The 16,989-nt window shown below is 44.4% G+C and overlaps 1 long non-coding RNA gene across 2 annotated transcripts in view; it reads right to left on the bottom strand.

Moving 5' to 3' along the window:
• Positions 1-16,769, bottom strand: part of LOC146798980 (uncharacterized) — an 875,086-nt gene extending 858,317 nt beyond the window's left edge. For both annotated transcript variants that reach the window (XR_014968819.1, XR_014968820.1), the window contains exon 1: positions 16,584-16,769. This is a non-coding gene — a long non-coding RNA (uncharacterized LOC146798980). The remainder of the gene's footprint in view (positions 1-16,583) is intronic.
• Positions 16,770-16,989: the final 220 nt, after the last annotated feature.

Raw genomic sequence — 16,989 nt, forward strand, 5'->3', positions numbered from 1 at the left:
CTAGGTTTGGTTTGACGCGCATTGTCTGGAGTGACAATGGAAGTGAATTTGTGGGCCAAATTATGAAAAAGGTGTGTGCCGGTCTTGGTATCGTCCAAAAATTACATGCGGCGAACCATCCCCAATCAGCGGATTTGGTAGAGTGCTATAACGGCACTCTCAAACTTAAGCTTGCAAAGGTACAGGCTAGCACGGGACTTGCCTGGCCCGATGCTTTACCTTTGGCTCTCCTATCCACTAGAACAGCTGTACATTCTCGTTTGGGACTCAGCCCATACGAGGTTGTTTTTGGGCTCCCGGCCAATGTTTGGGGAGTCCCTCACCCTAAAGAGTATTCTGACATACAGTATCCAATGCTGATTGACTACTTGCATGACCTCACCACTAAATTACATGCTCTCCACCAACAGGTTCAAAACGCTTTACCAGAGGCCTCCACAGACCCAGGTTATTCTATCCAACCGGGAGACTGGGTCTGTGTGAAAATTTTTCAGAGGACAAGGAATTTGGAACCTCGTTGGAAGGCGCCTCGACAGGTTCTTCTGGTAATACGTACGGCAGTGAAGGTCGAAGGGAAAAATAACTGGATCTATGGCGTTCATTGCAAAAAGGTGCCCTTGCCCTTGCCTTTTGAACAGTGGGTCCGTAAGGGTGTAGGTGATTTTGAAGGCGAAAGGGTCCCTTGGTTTGTACCTTTCAGTAGTGCACACCTAGATGGAGCTTGGTCTGAAAAAGAAGATGACGACATTTTACAAGAAGCAGTACCGCCACATCTCCGATTGAACACTACAGATCCACAGACACTATTTCAGGACCAAACTGTACTGAACAGAACTCAATATAATTTAAGGCCTAGACTGGTCAAGGACACCTGAGATTTTCATCTCTTTCGTGCCATGTATCATCTGTCCAGGTTGCAGGGTCACGGTAGGAGTCTTGGTTTGTGACCTGTATAGTGGCTAGGCCCCAGGACTTGCAGTGTCATAGGACGGCTAATAATCACAGCCAAGTGAGTAAGGAAGATTGCCGTGAGCAACAATTTTAGAGGATGGATGTCAAATTGGGAAAGAAAAATAAGAAGGAAGAGATGAAAAAGAAATATTGTAAATTAGTGTACAGTCAATGTGGCATAACATTGTGTGTTCTTATGTTTTCTAGTATCTTATTGGCTTGTATAGGTTGGATTGTTCATGTTATGCAGCACAAATCTGTTCCTACTTCTATTTCTTTGCCTTTTCATTCTACTATCTCCCCACATCAATTATATACGCTTCCCCAACATGAACTAATCAGGAGAACAGAATATTTTAACAATTCATTTGTCCAGTTATTGCATCAACACCAATTGGTAGTCAACACAACCGACTGTTGGGTGTGTGGACTTATGCCTCATACCACAGAAAAAGGGATGCCATATTTAGCCCTTCCATTTTCCTATGAGGGTTCCGCTTGGGCCTATTTTGTGATGTTTTCAAATGCATATCAGAACCGATTTAGACGTCCAGTTGGTTCATATGGTAGTGGGCAAGATTTTAGTCATAGTTCTCTGATAAAAGGAATAGTGGCTATGGCTAGAATTGTGGAGAATAGTAAGGTTCCTGTTGATGAGAAACGGGCATATGATGCTTGGAACGTGACTCGTTACGCCACTAGCCTTACAGATAGAATTAAACAGGAAAAATCTCCACCAATTTGGACTGTGCCTCATCGAGGTAACTTTTGTCTACAAATAAATGGCCAGACTACTAACACTGGACAAGGAAAGAGTGTTTGTTCCCATACATACATTCACACATCTCAGAATTCACCACCGTTAGTGCCATCCCAGGGCACGTATTTTGTCTGCCACGATAGAGCGTACACGTGGCTACTGACGGATTTTTCAGGAACATGCTATATAGCCTTTCTTCTCCCTCCTACATACACTGCTCCTTCGGAACATCACAGAAACAGATATGGCAGAGGGATTATCAATTCTAAAGACACGGCAGGACAAGAGGGAGGTGATTTCCTTAAAGGATTTCTTCCTTTTTGGGGCCCAATGGCCAACAGTAGAAACATGAGACAATTGGTTCGTGTTGTTGAGACTACCATAGAGGTCACTGTGGGAGCCTTGAGCAATCTCACAGCTGAACTTCAGGCGGATCGTCTCATGACATTGCAGAACCGGATTGCTTTGGATGTTATTCTTGCGGATCGTGGTGGAGTTTGTAAATTGATCGGATCTAGCTGTGGCATTTATATACCTGACGACGCCCCTACGGTATACCAAACCATCTCCAAATTACATGTGATCTCCAAGTCGATTCATCAGGACGAAGGAGATTGGTCTTTAGTGAAATGGTTTTGAGGATTACTTTCCAAATGGGGATGGAAGGTATTAACACTCCTTGGAGTGGTTTTGGCCATCATTTTTTCCTGTTGTCTCTATATGCAGTGTGGCCCCGCCATCTGTGGTCTTTGTGCCACTATGTGTGTCCCAAGGCCTGTGCCACGGAAGACGGGGAGCATTAAAATGAGGTTGCAGCAACAGCTTGATGACCTCATGGCCATTGACGTTGACTCAGATTAAAATGAGTCTGTGTGTCTTGACTGAGTAATGGCAAAAGGAGGGTCTGAGGTAATTCAGTTTCCGATTCCGTTCGTATTTAGCCACCATTTTGTGTCTTTCTGCCATTGGTGTTGCCCTCACTCAGGTGGCAGGTGTTTTCCCTCATCCTACTGCAACGTGTCAAATAACCTCCTGCCTCTGTTTATTGCTCGTGTCAGGGTCCGGCCGACTCCACTAATCCTCGTCTGGTCTGACTGATCCCTGTTTCAACTATCTGTTGGTTCGCACCATTCTTTCCTGACTTTATCTTATCCTCTGGTCTTCGCTATTCTTTACTCGTATTCTCTCATTTCACAACTGTCCTCTGGGGTATACAAATGTGTCCTGCCACCTGCAAGTCGACTTATAAACACTACCACTGATTAACTTGTGGGGAAGGGTGACAAACACAGTTGGAAGAGAGGCTTATTTGAGTTACTCAATATCTTGTTTTCACATTCTTCTCATTGGTTAACCCTGTATGCATTGGGAGTGTTCTTTGTGAATATGTGTGTTATAAAAGATTGTGCACCACGAAGTAAAGTGTCAGTCTCCTAACAACATACCGAGTGTACTTCTGGGACAACTGTACTTAGCTGCAGCTAATAAACCGAACCTTCTACGCCAACGAAGTGTCCCGTGTCTCTGTTCGACAAAGCAGGTGAACTCAGGAGATTAAGGCGTACCCTGCGCCACCAGACCCCTAAGGTCTAGGTTCTTCAAAGGCAGTATGCTGAGTTCTTTTCTCTGACCCCTTGACAGACAACCTGGTATATACATGATGTGAACACTTGGGGAAACCTACCCTTCAAATACAAAATGTACAGGCAGTCTGACGAAGTCAAAGAAAGCATCAGCACTCAAGTCAGCAAGATGCCAGAATTAGGGGTGATTGAACCCTCTGAGAGTCCCTGGGCCAGGCCAGAGGTCTTAATCCCTAAACCTCATTCCAAGGGAGGAACATCAGAGATGAGGTTTTGTGTAGACAGCAGAGGCCTCAATGCTGTCACTAAGACAGATGCACACCACATTTCAAGAGCATATCAGCTCATAGACAGGTTAGTGGCAGCCACGTTTCTCAGTACTTTTGATTTGACATCAGGGTACTGGCAGATTGGGCTGACCCCAGGAGCAAAAGAGAAGTCAGCATTCTCCACCCCAGATGGGAATCACCAGTTTACTGCGATACCCTTTGGTTTAAAGAATAGCCCTGCTGCCTCTTCCAAAGGATGGTAAACAAAGTCTTGGCTGGACTAGAATCTTTTAGTGCAGCATATCTTAACGATATTGCAGTCTGAAGCTCCACCTGGCAGGATCACCTTCTCCATCTTGGAAAGGTCCTTGAGGCTCTGTAACATGCAGGATCCACTATCAAGGCAAGCAAGTGCCAGATAGGGCAGGGTTCTGTTGTGCACTTGGGCCACCTTATACGTGGATCCCATGGGCAACCTATGCAGCCCAAGATCCAGACTATTCTGTCCTGGGTAGCTCCAACCACCCAGACACAAGTCAGGGCATTAGTTGGCTTGACTGGGTATTACAGGAGGTTTGTGAAGGGGTATGGTATAGGCCTGGGCGAAAATTTCGTTCCGTTCGCGGAAATTGCGATAATTTGACATTTTCGCGTTCCGCGGAGAGCGCGAAAATGTCAAAAATTCCGGTTTCCGCAGCTTGGCGATAATTTGTTTCTTGCTCGCGCTGTAAAATAATACATTCTCGCGCGCGCGCGATCGCCTTACCTGAATCCCTGCGTTCGCCGACAAGTTTTCTTGATCCGGTCGCGTTCTCCATGAGATGTTGTATTGTTTTTAGCCATTTGCGCTGTCTCGCGACAGTTCGCGCCCGCAGTGACGTCATGCGTCGCGCGATCACGTCTTTCTTCTCGCGATCATGCACCGCGAGAACAACTCAAAACAAGATGGCCGCGCCCGCAAGCAACCACATGGGTAAGTTGGCGACCCGCAACCATGCAGAAAATCTCGCGAACATGCCGGAAAAAAACTTCCGCATCTTCGCGATATTTCTGCTTGTTTGCGATAATTTTAAACATTTTCGCGATAATTTGCGAAGGTTAATTCCGCAAATTCCACCCACCCCTAGTATGGTACTATTGTAGCACCATCACACACAAAGAGGGCCTAGAGGAGTTTTAAGGACCTGCGTGGGCTCACTCCCCACTTATAAACATTAACACACAACGAGCCCACGGGTCCAAGGTGTAAGTCTGAAAAGTATGCAGACTAATAAAACCAGGTAGCACAGACGGGGATATCCCTTTTTAAGGACGGTTTCTCTCACACACCAAAGGTGTCATTCTTTATCATAAACACCTTAAACCAGCTCCTCACAGCACATTATGTCCTGTCTGGTGACATGCTAGGGATTTTCAGATTGCTGTATGTCTTTGAACCATGCTCATAGGTGTTGTTAGACATGGTTGAGAAATGCAAATCTGTGACTTTGAACATTTTAGCGAGATGTGAGGCTGTGACTGTTCAAAATATTTGAGAGATGCGGTCTGTGTTTGTTAAATATATTTCACAGATGCCAATTCGTGATTAATCCAGACAGGGAGAAAGCACAAGCTGTGTGAAAAAAGTATACTTTGACAGCTGGAGACTACACGACCATACTAAGTCAGGAAATTAGCTATCTTCACGCTTATAACATAGATACGTTTATGTATGATGGCTAGTGAAGACACACTTCACCTTCATTACCTTCACAAATAAAATTAGTAACAATGATGCTAGGTAACCAACCATTTCTGTTGAAAGTAAAAAACAAATGGATCGTGATGTGCTTTGCCGAGGTGGAAAAGGGTCACATGTGTAGGAGTAAGGGTTTGAAAGGTGTGATAATGCGGCTACATTTAATTGAAGGCTGTGCAGAGGCCAGAGAGACTCCTGTACACACAGGACAAACCAGATATGTTGAGAACTCAGAATATAAAATGTTATGCCATTATGGATATCGGAAGAATGTATGATTCCAAAGTGCCTCAACTCCCAGTTTACCTACCACTTTGGTTTCAAGAAATCGGAAGAAAATCCAGAGTTGCCACAGCCACATGAAACAAACATGCTTCATGTGCAACACACAAACCAAGAAGTTATACATTCACATTAACAAACCATGTCCCACATGTATGGAGTGAAATACCCGATTGCACAGGACTGGCAGACAATTTAAAGATACAGGAGAGGCCTGCAGAGGTCTTTTCCTGGCAGGTTACAGGTAAAAAGGCGTGTCCTTCCACTATAAGCTCTTGTTACCACCAACGTTAGGTCTCAGCTCTCTGATGAGGTGAGCTAGTCACGATCAGTACTTAAAGGGCCTACAAGGTGTACGTTTCCGGACCATAGAGCCACGCATCCTGTCACATACTGTGTTACAGGAATCCCTCAACGTACATGCATAATTGTCATGTGTGCTGCGGCGAAAAAGTAAAAACACCTACCGAACTTGCAAAGGAGAACTCAAGAAAGGGAAGCATGCTCAGTCTTCAGAGTTATATAGGGAAACTCTTTCTGTCCCAACACCATCTGATTGAATTGCTGAGAGCTGCCTGGGTTGCCTTTGTAAAGACTCAACTTATTTAGGTAGTTCAATCTGTCCAATGAAACTACAAAACAAACGATCTCACACTTTTTGCCAATTTGGAAAATATTTGGTTTATTCTGGGCTCCTCTTTAGTTCTTATGATTCGCCAGGAACAGGGCTTTTAAATGGGCAGGCAGTGGCACTACCATGCTCTGAGAACATGCACTTATTTTATTTGATAGGGAGATGACCAGCCCAGTCTGCGGAGGTATACATCATTATCAGTGGGAGGGTTCCAGGTTGTCTCTCTATGCATTTCAAGCAACGGCCCAACGTATGGAACTAAGGGACCGATGTAGTAGTGGATTTTGCAATTGCAAACCCTATGATTTGCAAAATCACTGGGATTGTGATTGTAAAATTGCTATTTATTATGTACAAACCCCATTTTACAAGTCGGAAACATTTTCCGACTTGTAAAGTGGTTTTTGTGGCCCTTCGTGTGTGATCTACAACAGATTCTTCTTAAATCAGTGCAAAGATGTCGTCCAGACCTAGAAATTATGGAATAGATCTCAGTGTCATGACTATTAGTTTTCCCTCCGCTCACTTTTTCTCATGGGTGTTTTTGAGACAGACTGCCCAAGGCCTCCTCCGGCTTTTCGGTCACCACCACGACCTTCTTCACCGACATAAGTCTATTCCACTTCTGTGCTCTCATGGGGTCTGTCACATGTCACCCTTTGGGGGGTGCGAGCCGGCCTTCGCGGGATCCTACCCTGCCAAACACTCAAATCGCACGGCAGACCAGGTCGGATGGACCGCCTACCTACCCTATACCAAAACGCGACGAGTTACACAGTATTTCCAGCAAGGTAGAGATGACGATGTAAAAGTTGCACTGCATTTGATCAAGCGGGTCTATAATAAACGCTGAATGTAACATTAAGTGCCCTTACCGTCCCTTTCTTCAGCTCTAGGGAGAAAGTGTGCATTTCGAAGAAACTGCGCATTCCCAAAATACAACGTATAGACGGCTAATTTTTAATATTGTCAAGGAATCAACAAACAGGGTACACGAAAACTCTGCTATTCTTTCCATATATGTCATCAAGGGTTTACTTGCCACTCAAATAATCGGGAAAAAGCCTGAGCCGAAATGAGGGCCCTTGACCTGTTCCTTCCACTTGATATAAGCTTTATTCGGTCTACAAGACGTGCTGCCGTCTTGATGATGACAAAAGTTATTTAAAACACTGTCTACAATTTTAATAATTATTGTGCTATATAATTTGTGATTAAGGAATATAGCAGAAATTCTAATGTACGGCTAGCATCTTTCGGAAATAAGGGCTTCGCTTATAATGCATTTTGATAATAATGAAAATCACAAAAGTGGCCGTAGAAAACACCACCCAGTCCTAGTGCATGTGATTAAGTTGTGTTCTGTCATGTTAACTTACAGAGTCCATGCCCACCCAATGCAGACAGATCGAGCAGTGGACAACAGACGTGAGCAGACGTCACAGAGGGCCACTGAGCTCACAGAGGGGCAGAGAGGTGCCCTCGGGGGGTGGTTTTTGTATGCCACCCAATGCTGGAAGTTTCTAACTATAACAACTCTGTATGGCGAACGTCTTATTAAACGCGTATTCCTTGAATCAACTCCACAGACACAAATAAATACATCCCCTGAATGCGTAGGTGGTACAACTGGAAGGAAAGGACCTCGACAAGTAAGGGGTGCCCCCTCTCTGCAGAGGGAGATTGCATGAACAAGGCCTGCATTCAGGACTGTGGCGACCTCTGAAGGATCTGACGATGAGAAACCACAATGCAAAAGGAGAATGAAAACAACTAAATGCTGGAGAAATCACGAGTGAGAATTGCAAATACCATGCAGAGTGCAAGGGCACACAAACGGACTCCGACTTAGGGAGTTGGCAAACGACACATTTAGATATCGGGACTATTTACAGAACAAGGATAACAATTCGTTAAATGTGCAGTCCAGTCCAAGAAAATGTTTTAGTATGTTTACATATAATGCTACTATATTAAAGATGATTTGTTGTGTGGGGGGGGGGGGGGGCAGTTAGTTCCTAGGGAGGAAAACAAGTTCATTGTATTCACATTATACAGTTATGTTCGTGGTGTGCCTTGACTCTTTTAGTCATATTTTGATTATTCGGGTACAACATGCTAACGAAACCTATATCTGAACGGAGAGTACCCCTTCGACGAACTTCGTTCTATTAAAAGAGGCAGAACGCAATTTCATTAGAGTACATATGAAAGTTGTGGGGGGAAATACAGTATCGACATATGAACATCTGTTTAGTAAATGATAATGGAATGGATTCGTTCGAAAATAAATATTAACAAATACCTCTTCTAATATTTGTTAACCTAAAGCTAAATGCCCCATTGATTCTGTTTGTTGCCTAAACACGGGAGTTGCAATTTAATGCCACCGCTCATTACTTTGTTAAATTGGATTTAGAGGTTTAAGCATGGATAATCGCACTCACAATTGTTACCTTCAACTTTTAAATACTTCCTTATTCGTGTTTTTTTTTTCTGGCGGTTTAAAAAACGTTCGCATCAAGTACGATGCACAGCATCTCGGCGTGAGAAAGCGCTCCACGGAGACCGAAAGCTCTAAATTGTTGTTTTATCTGTTGCTTGATCCTGAGTCCTTCCTACTTTATAATGCCAGTGAGCTGCTCCGCTAAAGAGCAGATTCGAGTCCTGGCTTTTCATTTTTGTAAGCTGCATCTGAAAAGAAAACAAGGATGTGACTCATGTCGATTTCTGAACTATTTTTTCGGAAACCAAATCTCGTTTTTTGGGGTCGGGCAACGGGTAAAAAAGTGTTAATTTGACAAGGAGGAGGCAAATGATTGGCACATTTCTAAGCGAGGAAATTAACTTATTCTTCCAGGTGCGATTATCATTTCAGTGTTCTTCAATACTATATATTTAAATATATTGTAATTGACGAAGGTACTTCCACGGTTTGCATGTGCATTGTTTTAGGCGAGTAACACACGGATATATTCGATGTGGGGTTTATCTTTCCATATATGGTATACTGTACGAGGCATTCTCGTAACTAGAATAGTAGAGGCCACCGAATCGTCCTTTAAATCCAGAGTGGAGCTTTAGAAATAATAGGATCAGCGACCAATCACAAAAAAACGACAATTTAAAAGATAAACGTTTATTTTACACACTATCTGGATAAAAAAACTTCATAACATTTACACATGTTTACATTGTTTTTAAGTTAAAGCATTGGCAACTTCATTGAGTGCAACATCAAAATTAGCTCCTTGCTAAGTTTTGGGATGTGGGGGTAGGAGGGAGGGAAAATATTCGAATATTCATTCGTTATGTGTCAAACGAGAGCTGCTTGCTATTTATTGCAGGCTGCATTCGCAGGTGGAAAAGCTCACCCTGTCGGGAGACGATTTATATCTTCACTTTCCGTTTGGTAAAACTGTGTGAAAGATTTGGCAACCTAATAACTCGAAATATTCGCAAGTTAGCTTTGATGCCAGCTGGCATTTCAAATGAGTTTACAGTGAATTGCGGACACACGGTTTAGAGTGAAATATTAAGATAACACTCAGTTTTGTATTAAAAAGATTAACTATAAGCATTCCTAAATATTAAGCTATTATATCTATTTAAAAAAAATTAATCGCATTTTAATTTCCGTTTACGTTATATTTTATTGTATTTCCTATTAGAAGATCGAACTAAGCATATTACATACTTTGCTGCACTTTCGATAAACTTTCAATCATAAGCACAGGACACTGGTGGTAAAAAACAAAATGAAAAAAACAGCTAACGACTTTCCTGCTCATGGTGCGCTGGAGTAGCTGAAGAGATGTGTTATGTGTGTCTAAGGGTCGAGAAGTGAAAGGGGCAGAAAGATGAATAACTGTATGTCTCTGCCGTTAAATAAAAACGAGTAAAAACAGATTTAACTTCAGGGAATCTCGGACAAATAAAGGCGCCGAGTGATCCCGGCAGCGAGGAGAGCTGCACTGCAGCGCTTCCCCTTGGCATCCACGGCGCTCCTTGGCCTCTCAGTAAGAAGAGTGCCACAGGAGGGTCTATGTCATAACTAAGATGAGCGCGACAAGAGAATTGCTAGTGGGGAACTTATTCATAACAGCGTTTCCATTACAGATCGGCAAAACCTTGGATTTATGTTCAGAAAAAAAACGAATAAGTGCAAACCCATCCTGTAATGCGAAAAGAACCATAGTGAAGATGTTCACCCTCTCTGTGTCTGGCAGCCCCCCCCCACCTGGACGGACCCCATCAACCAGGATCTCTGCCCCTTTGTCTTCAGTCTGAGAGCAAGCTTCAAACAGGTAGGCACTGACAGGTGCGCTTCTTTCATTCGAAAGAGAAAGTGCCAGCAATAATCGTTGCTAATTCCAACTGGCACGTGGCGTGAATATCTAAGGAGGGAGCTGGTACCCTGGGATGGAGAGTGCCTACCTATACCTCCCACAGTCTGTTGCACGCACAGGCTTACAGGGTGTCTGGCACTGGCCTGGCCCGCCCCGCTCAGAGTGCCCACCGCGACCTCGAGATGATGTCCATAGCAGGGCAATTAAGCATGATCGGCCTCTCCAGCCACGGTACTGGCAGCTCTTCAAACCCGAACTCAACGACCCCACTACCCCCTGAACTGTGCCACCTGCCCTGGGTCTCCTCTGCCTGCTGGGGGCAATTACTATCCAGCCATAGGCAAGGCAGTACATGCTTATAAGCGTGTCTTTGAAAGGTATTGGGGAACGGACAACATGTCATGTGTGGTTACGACAAAGGTGCTGCTAAACACACGAGACAGCAGACTGATAGCTTTAAAGCTAAATATTTTTGAATGTTCAACAATCCTAAGGTCCGATTGCATCGAGGGCTTTAGCCACTCCTGAAATTCGCCCCCTGCAGTGCTGTACAAGCCCGCAGCAGATATGAGGCTGTTGTTGCTGCGACACAGCCAGCACCGGGTCTGCGGAGCCCGGGCTCCCAGGCACCAGGCGAGCAGAGCTCTCGGTTGCAGTGCTGGGGAATGTATAAATACATATTTAATTGCGCTCTCTTCGCGGCGCAGGCTGTAATTCTCGGCGGAGAGCTGCAGATAGCTGCGGTGTCACTTGAGGATACCGTCGGCTCATTCCTGAGCCGTACGGCGGTGGGGGCGGGCCTGCCGGGGGCGGCCGCGCTGCTGATGCTCTTGTCATCCGAGCCCGTTATTGGGCTCTGCTCTTGGGAGGGAGGGTGGGCAGCGCGGCCAGCACTGCGCAGAGAGGTCGCGTGAGGCGAAGTCTTTGGACAGTGTCGGGCCTCTGGGTCATTCTCGGGCAGGCCACTGCTGCTCCATGTAAACGAGGGAGGATCACAGCTCCATAACTGCAAGTTATTTACAATAAAATAGGGCGTGATGGAGAGAAGGGGGCCGGCCGAGCCCCTCCTCGCGTTTAACGCGCCTCTCCTAATGTTGCTGCAAGGCTTGTCCTTAGCCTCTTAGTAACGGCTGCCCCTCTTCACTTATAAACACAGCTTGATGCGCCTCGTGGTCAACTGCACCCATCCTCATTGTAACCTTAAGCGTGGCCCCTCGTCCTGGCGGAGATCGGACCCCTTCGAATTAAAGCTTCAGCTTTCCCTGTATGCAAAGTATGAACCACGCTCAGGAAGCAAACTGTAAACACTCCTATTGGAAACCTAAATCTGGCTCTTTTTTAATGATCGATCCCACCTTATCGACCGCTCTTCCTGTTACAGTAACGCTCAAGACCCCTCGTGTTATCGCACAGCGAGGCTCTTCCGTATGTCACAGTAAAGTGTGGTCTCCACCTTTGAAAGCAATGCTCAAGGGCGTAGTCATCAATGGGGCAGCAGGTGCAGTGGCGCCGAAGCCCAGGGATGAGAAGGGGCTAATATACTAATATTAGCGCTGTCTTTTCAAATCAAAGGTGGCGCTTGCATGAGGACCATGGCACCCTTGCTACCCGCTGGCAATGTCTGATCCCTCATTGTATTAAATGTTCGCTTCTTATGTTAAAGTAAAGCTCGAATCACATTGTGATGAAGCAGGATCCCTTTTCATGCCACAGTAGACTTTCATCCCTCCTCTAGCTGGAGCTTGATCCTTCATCATATCAAAGTAAACTTGTTATCCTCTTCCTGTTAAAATGAAGCCTGATCTTTCCTTCTGTGAGAGAGGAATGCACCCCCCCCCCCCTTCATGTTAAAGTCACAGTTGCCCCCTCTCCATGTTAAAGTAGCAGCTGGATCCTTCGCCATATTAAAGTCAAGCTTGATCCTTCCTCCTGTCAAACTAAGGCTTGATTCATCCTCATAATTCGACGTGTCAAAGCAAAGCTCTGATCTTTCTGTTTTAAGGTGTCCTTTTTCATTCTATAGTGTAGTTTCATTTAGCCTCAGAGAAAAAGAAAACGTTAACCTTCCTAGAGTTAACGTTTGATCGCTCCAACTGTTAAGGTATAGCTCGAGCCCATCATGATAAGGTCTGATTCCTCTTTATATTACAGAGAAGCTTGATTTCTGCATACAATACATTATAGCTTGATTCCTCTTCATGTCAAAACAAAGCTCTAACCACTTAGTCTTAAGTTGTATCCCTTTTCATGCAACAGTGTAGTTTCAATCCGCCTCAATTAAAATACAGATTTATTGTTAAAGTTTGACCTCTCCTCCTCAGACCTCTCATGATAACGCTTGATTCCTCTTGTTGAAGTACATTTTAATCCAGCTTCAGATTACAATAGAACTTGACAACTTTTAAGTAAAATCTGATCCCTTTTCATATTGAACCGTGAAAAATTCTCATGTTAAAGAAAAGCTTGACCCCTCCTCGTGTAAATGCGTGATCCTTTTTAATGGTAAAGTAATATCTCCTTGACTTCAGTTTTGATCTCTCTTCAGTTTAAAGTTTGACCTTTATCCTTTCTTATGTTGAAGTAAACAGTACTCCCTCTTCAGGTTAACGTAAAGCTTGATCCCTCTTCATGCTTAAGTAGATGTTGACAACTACTTAAAGTTAAATATAGCTTCATTCTCTCAAGCTAAAAGTTGCTCTCTGCCCACTTTTAAGTTTATCTCTATCTCTTCTTATGTTGAAGTAAAGTGCACACCCTCCTCAATGTGGAATAAAGCTTGATCTCACCTGACATTGTAGTAAAGTTTGATCCCTCTTCATGTTAAAGTAGATCTCAGCACCGTCTTAAAGTTAAAGAAAAGTGTGGTCATTTTACATATTAAAGTATGAATTATCCTCATGTTAAATTTAAACTTCATCTATCCTCTTGTTGGAGTAAAGCATGGTTCCTCTTCATTATGAAGTAAGCTTGATCCCCTTTCCTTGGTAAAGTAAAGCTTGATAACTTTTGATGCCAAACAGAGAACTCGCACCTATTGATGTAAAGTTTTATACGTCCTCATGTTAAAGCGATCCCTCCTCATAATAACGTAAAACTTGTAATCTCAGTGATAAAGCAAAATCTGAACCCTGCTCATCATTATATAACTCCTAACTCATCCTCGTGCTAACACAACGTTTTATAAACTACTCCTGTTCATCTGCATTCTAAGTTAAGTGAGAGTGTAAAGCAGAGACAAGAAACCGAAATATGTTTGTCTGAGGTGGCTAAGAGTAAAAGGTGGTAGGGCTGATAATACAGATATTGCTAATGTGCAGTAGAGTGTTGTTTACTATTAATTGTCCTTTCCTCTCATTTTGCATTCTTATTTTATCAGACAGGGAACTAACAACAGGATATATATTCAATCATCTTCATGTTCAAACACATTGTTGCACTTCCCGTTAAAATGCACCTCCAGCCCTCGTGTAAAAATGTTGCTTGATCTCCCCTTATGCTGAAGAAAAGCTCCAGCACTACTCTCGTGCATAGCCACCAAGTGCCCCATGTCATTTATGACAACTTCAAACAGTTGTGGCTTTTTAGTCATAGGAAGTTGCATGCTGGGACTTTTAGTTTCACATTTAAACATAATAAACCTACACTAAAGCCAGAACACAAGACACAGTGCTCCTCTACAAATGACCCGGAGTATAATATGACTTAACCCCTGTTCGTGATAAAATGGTGTTTGACTCCTCTTGGAACAGACTGCCACTTCTCTCTTGAATGGAAGCATGGCAGTTTCCCATTTAAGTTAAAAGTAGAATCCGTCTTGCGGTCATGGCAGTTTCCCATTTAAGTTAAAAGTAGAATCCGTCTTGCGGTTGTCTGGAGTAACCTTGACCCCGGTCCTGTTAAAATAAAGTTTAATTCCATATAGATCTCGGTTAGTAGTTTCAAGTGGTAAACAACAGCCTGAATCCCAGTCGCGATTAATAACGTGGTTTCGACTTGATAATATACAGCTCCATTTATTTATTAGTCAAAAGTAAAGGGGAACAGTTCATTAAAAAAGGTCGATAACTCTTTAAGTTAAAATAACGCCCGTTGCCTACTATAAAAGTAACTCTTGATCACTCCTCGTGATAAAGAGAAGCCCTTTGCCATGATTAATTAATATTATTTTGACTTCATTCTCTCCTCCACGTTAAAGCTTGACTGCTCCTACCATCGTATCATCATTTGAACTCAGTTCACTTCAAAGTAAGACGCTCTCGTTAAATAAAAAACGTGTAACTTGTCGTTTTATTATAGGAACGTGTAGGTCCACGCGTTTTATGTTCGCCAAAAGCTTATTACGCAATATGAAATACGTATGTATTGGTGCTTAGCAGAGACAATATTCGGTAAGCGGCGAGTCTTGGGAGGATGGGTAATAAATATGTCATGATTGCTGTTTTATTTTCCTCCTCTAATTCAGGCGTTTGCCCAGAGATTCAAAATGCCATTGAATTTTCTCAGGTATGTGACTAAAGGTGCTTTTCGCTGACGTAGAAGCACACAACCAATTATTATTTCTTTGCAATGGGCTGCAGTGGGTTCACCTGCTCTGTTTTTGAAAGGACACTGTCATACCTAGGGACCCAAAGAGCAAACCAGTCATGACTCCGATTCCACAGGGTGGTGACAGTGGGAGAGCTGAATAAAGTAGTATGGTCAATTATTTGAAGTGGAGGGTCTCTCTTTTAAGGATAGCACCAGTACGAGGTCAAAAGAGGTCCCTCACAATGAGAGTAAAATGAGAGCTCTGAGTGAAGAGTCGCTGGAGAAAGTGTGTCACGTTAGACCACACATTTATCCCAAACCAGGTGAAAGGGAAAGGCATGGAAAACCAAAAGGTATTATTTTTAGAAGCAGTTATGACGCATGATTTGCGTTCAGTAGTTTTACTGAAATGGCTTTAATTGTACGCATAATGCGAGTTTATATCGCGTTTCATTTCCGTATTTGACCTTTAGATCACAGCAGACGACAGGGGCGAAAGTTTAAGCCAGTGACCATCTGGTCAACAACTATCATAGGAATGCTCTTGATCTTACCGCTCAGACACGTGCTTTCAAAGGATAGCTTTTCAGGGGGCAAGTGAAGGACATTTTAAAACAGCGTTGGAGGTCACAGAAAGCACAATTGCAGGTCTATCTAGTCTTTGAGTGCAGAACTCATAACACACTCTAGTTTCAACCATCATTCTCAAGTCAAAAAATGATCGACATTCTGCCTCTCCCCTCAGACATGTATCTAGTCCAGCTCAACTGCGTCTGGAGTTGAACCTGGAACATCCCATTTCAGGCTGAGCGTTCCTTTTCAGGTCAGCCGACGTTCATTGTAACTGTAAGGGCAGAGGTGATAAATGTGCAGTCCGTCTGAACAGGAACTGCAGTGACGCATATGTAAATACAGCCCTCTGCCACCTAACAGACTGCACTGAACGGGGATAGGTTGAAAGGGGTGGATGGGGGTAGAGACACATGAGGCATATTATTCCACGCTCTTCTCTACCCTGTGGACGGTTCGACCGTACCAGCGTCTGGTGAGGTCTACTCTGTGTCGTTTGATAACGCGAGGTGTGTTTGACATGTTTTCTGATCGTTTTATATAAAGACCACCCTCTCTGCGGTGAACCCGCCGCCTCATGCTGTGTCCCTTCTACAACAACAGTGTTCGGGCGATCATCATTGCAACGGACGAAGTAGCTACTTCAAACCTGTGCTTCATTCAGTTCCTGCCTCATTACACAAGGCGCAGGCACATTCTCACGTGGTGACAGGGCACGCGGAATCACCACAAAAAAAAACCTTCCGCTGACCTCGCCTGCGCGACTGTTTCTCCGCCCCATCAATTGTCACTTCTCTGCTCCCGGAAGGGGGAGGTCGCCATACGTTGTTCACACAGACAATGGCGGAGCGCCGCCCACTGCCGCACAGACAAAACACACGGACTATTTTTTCTCACGGTGTTGAACAGATTTGGCTTACCTTTTCAGCGCGGCAGGATATGTGCCCCCGGCTGGTGCCCTGTCTGTGTCGTGAGGTTACGTATCACATGTGTGTGTGTCTGAGTCTGCCTGCCTGACGCCGTTCCTTGGCTGTGTTCTGACAGGCCGGCTTCTTCTTCCCGGGCGCGCTCACACACACGCACACAAGCGCTCTGACTCTTTGGCAGACGAGCTGGGTTCAGCTGAGGACGAGGCGCGCGCTGCTGCGGCAGACAAGGAAGCAGGGCCGCGAGCCAAGGCATCGCTCTCCAGAAGGCGGGAGATGACTCGGCAAAGAGCCTCGCGCTGGGTGGAGGGGCTGGCGCGGCAACACAGCTGGTAGATCGGGCCGACGATGCTGAAGGCCAGAGCCCCTTCATGGCCGTTCGTTTCTCTTAATGGGAAAC

This window comes from Triturus cristatus, chromosome 9 (genome assembly GCF_964204655.1).
Source record: "Triturus cristatus chromosome 9, aTriCri1.1, whole genome shotgun sequence".
In the NCBI taxonomy this organism is placed as follows: Eukaryota; Metazoa; Chordata; class Amphibia; order Caudata; family Salamandridae; genus Triturus; species Triturus cristatus.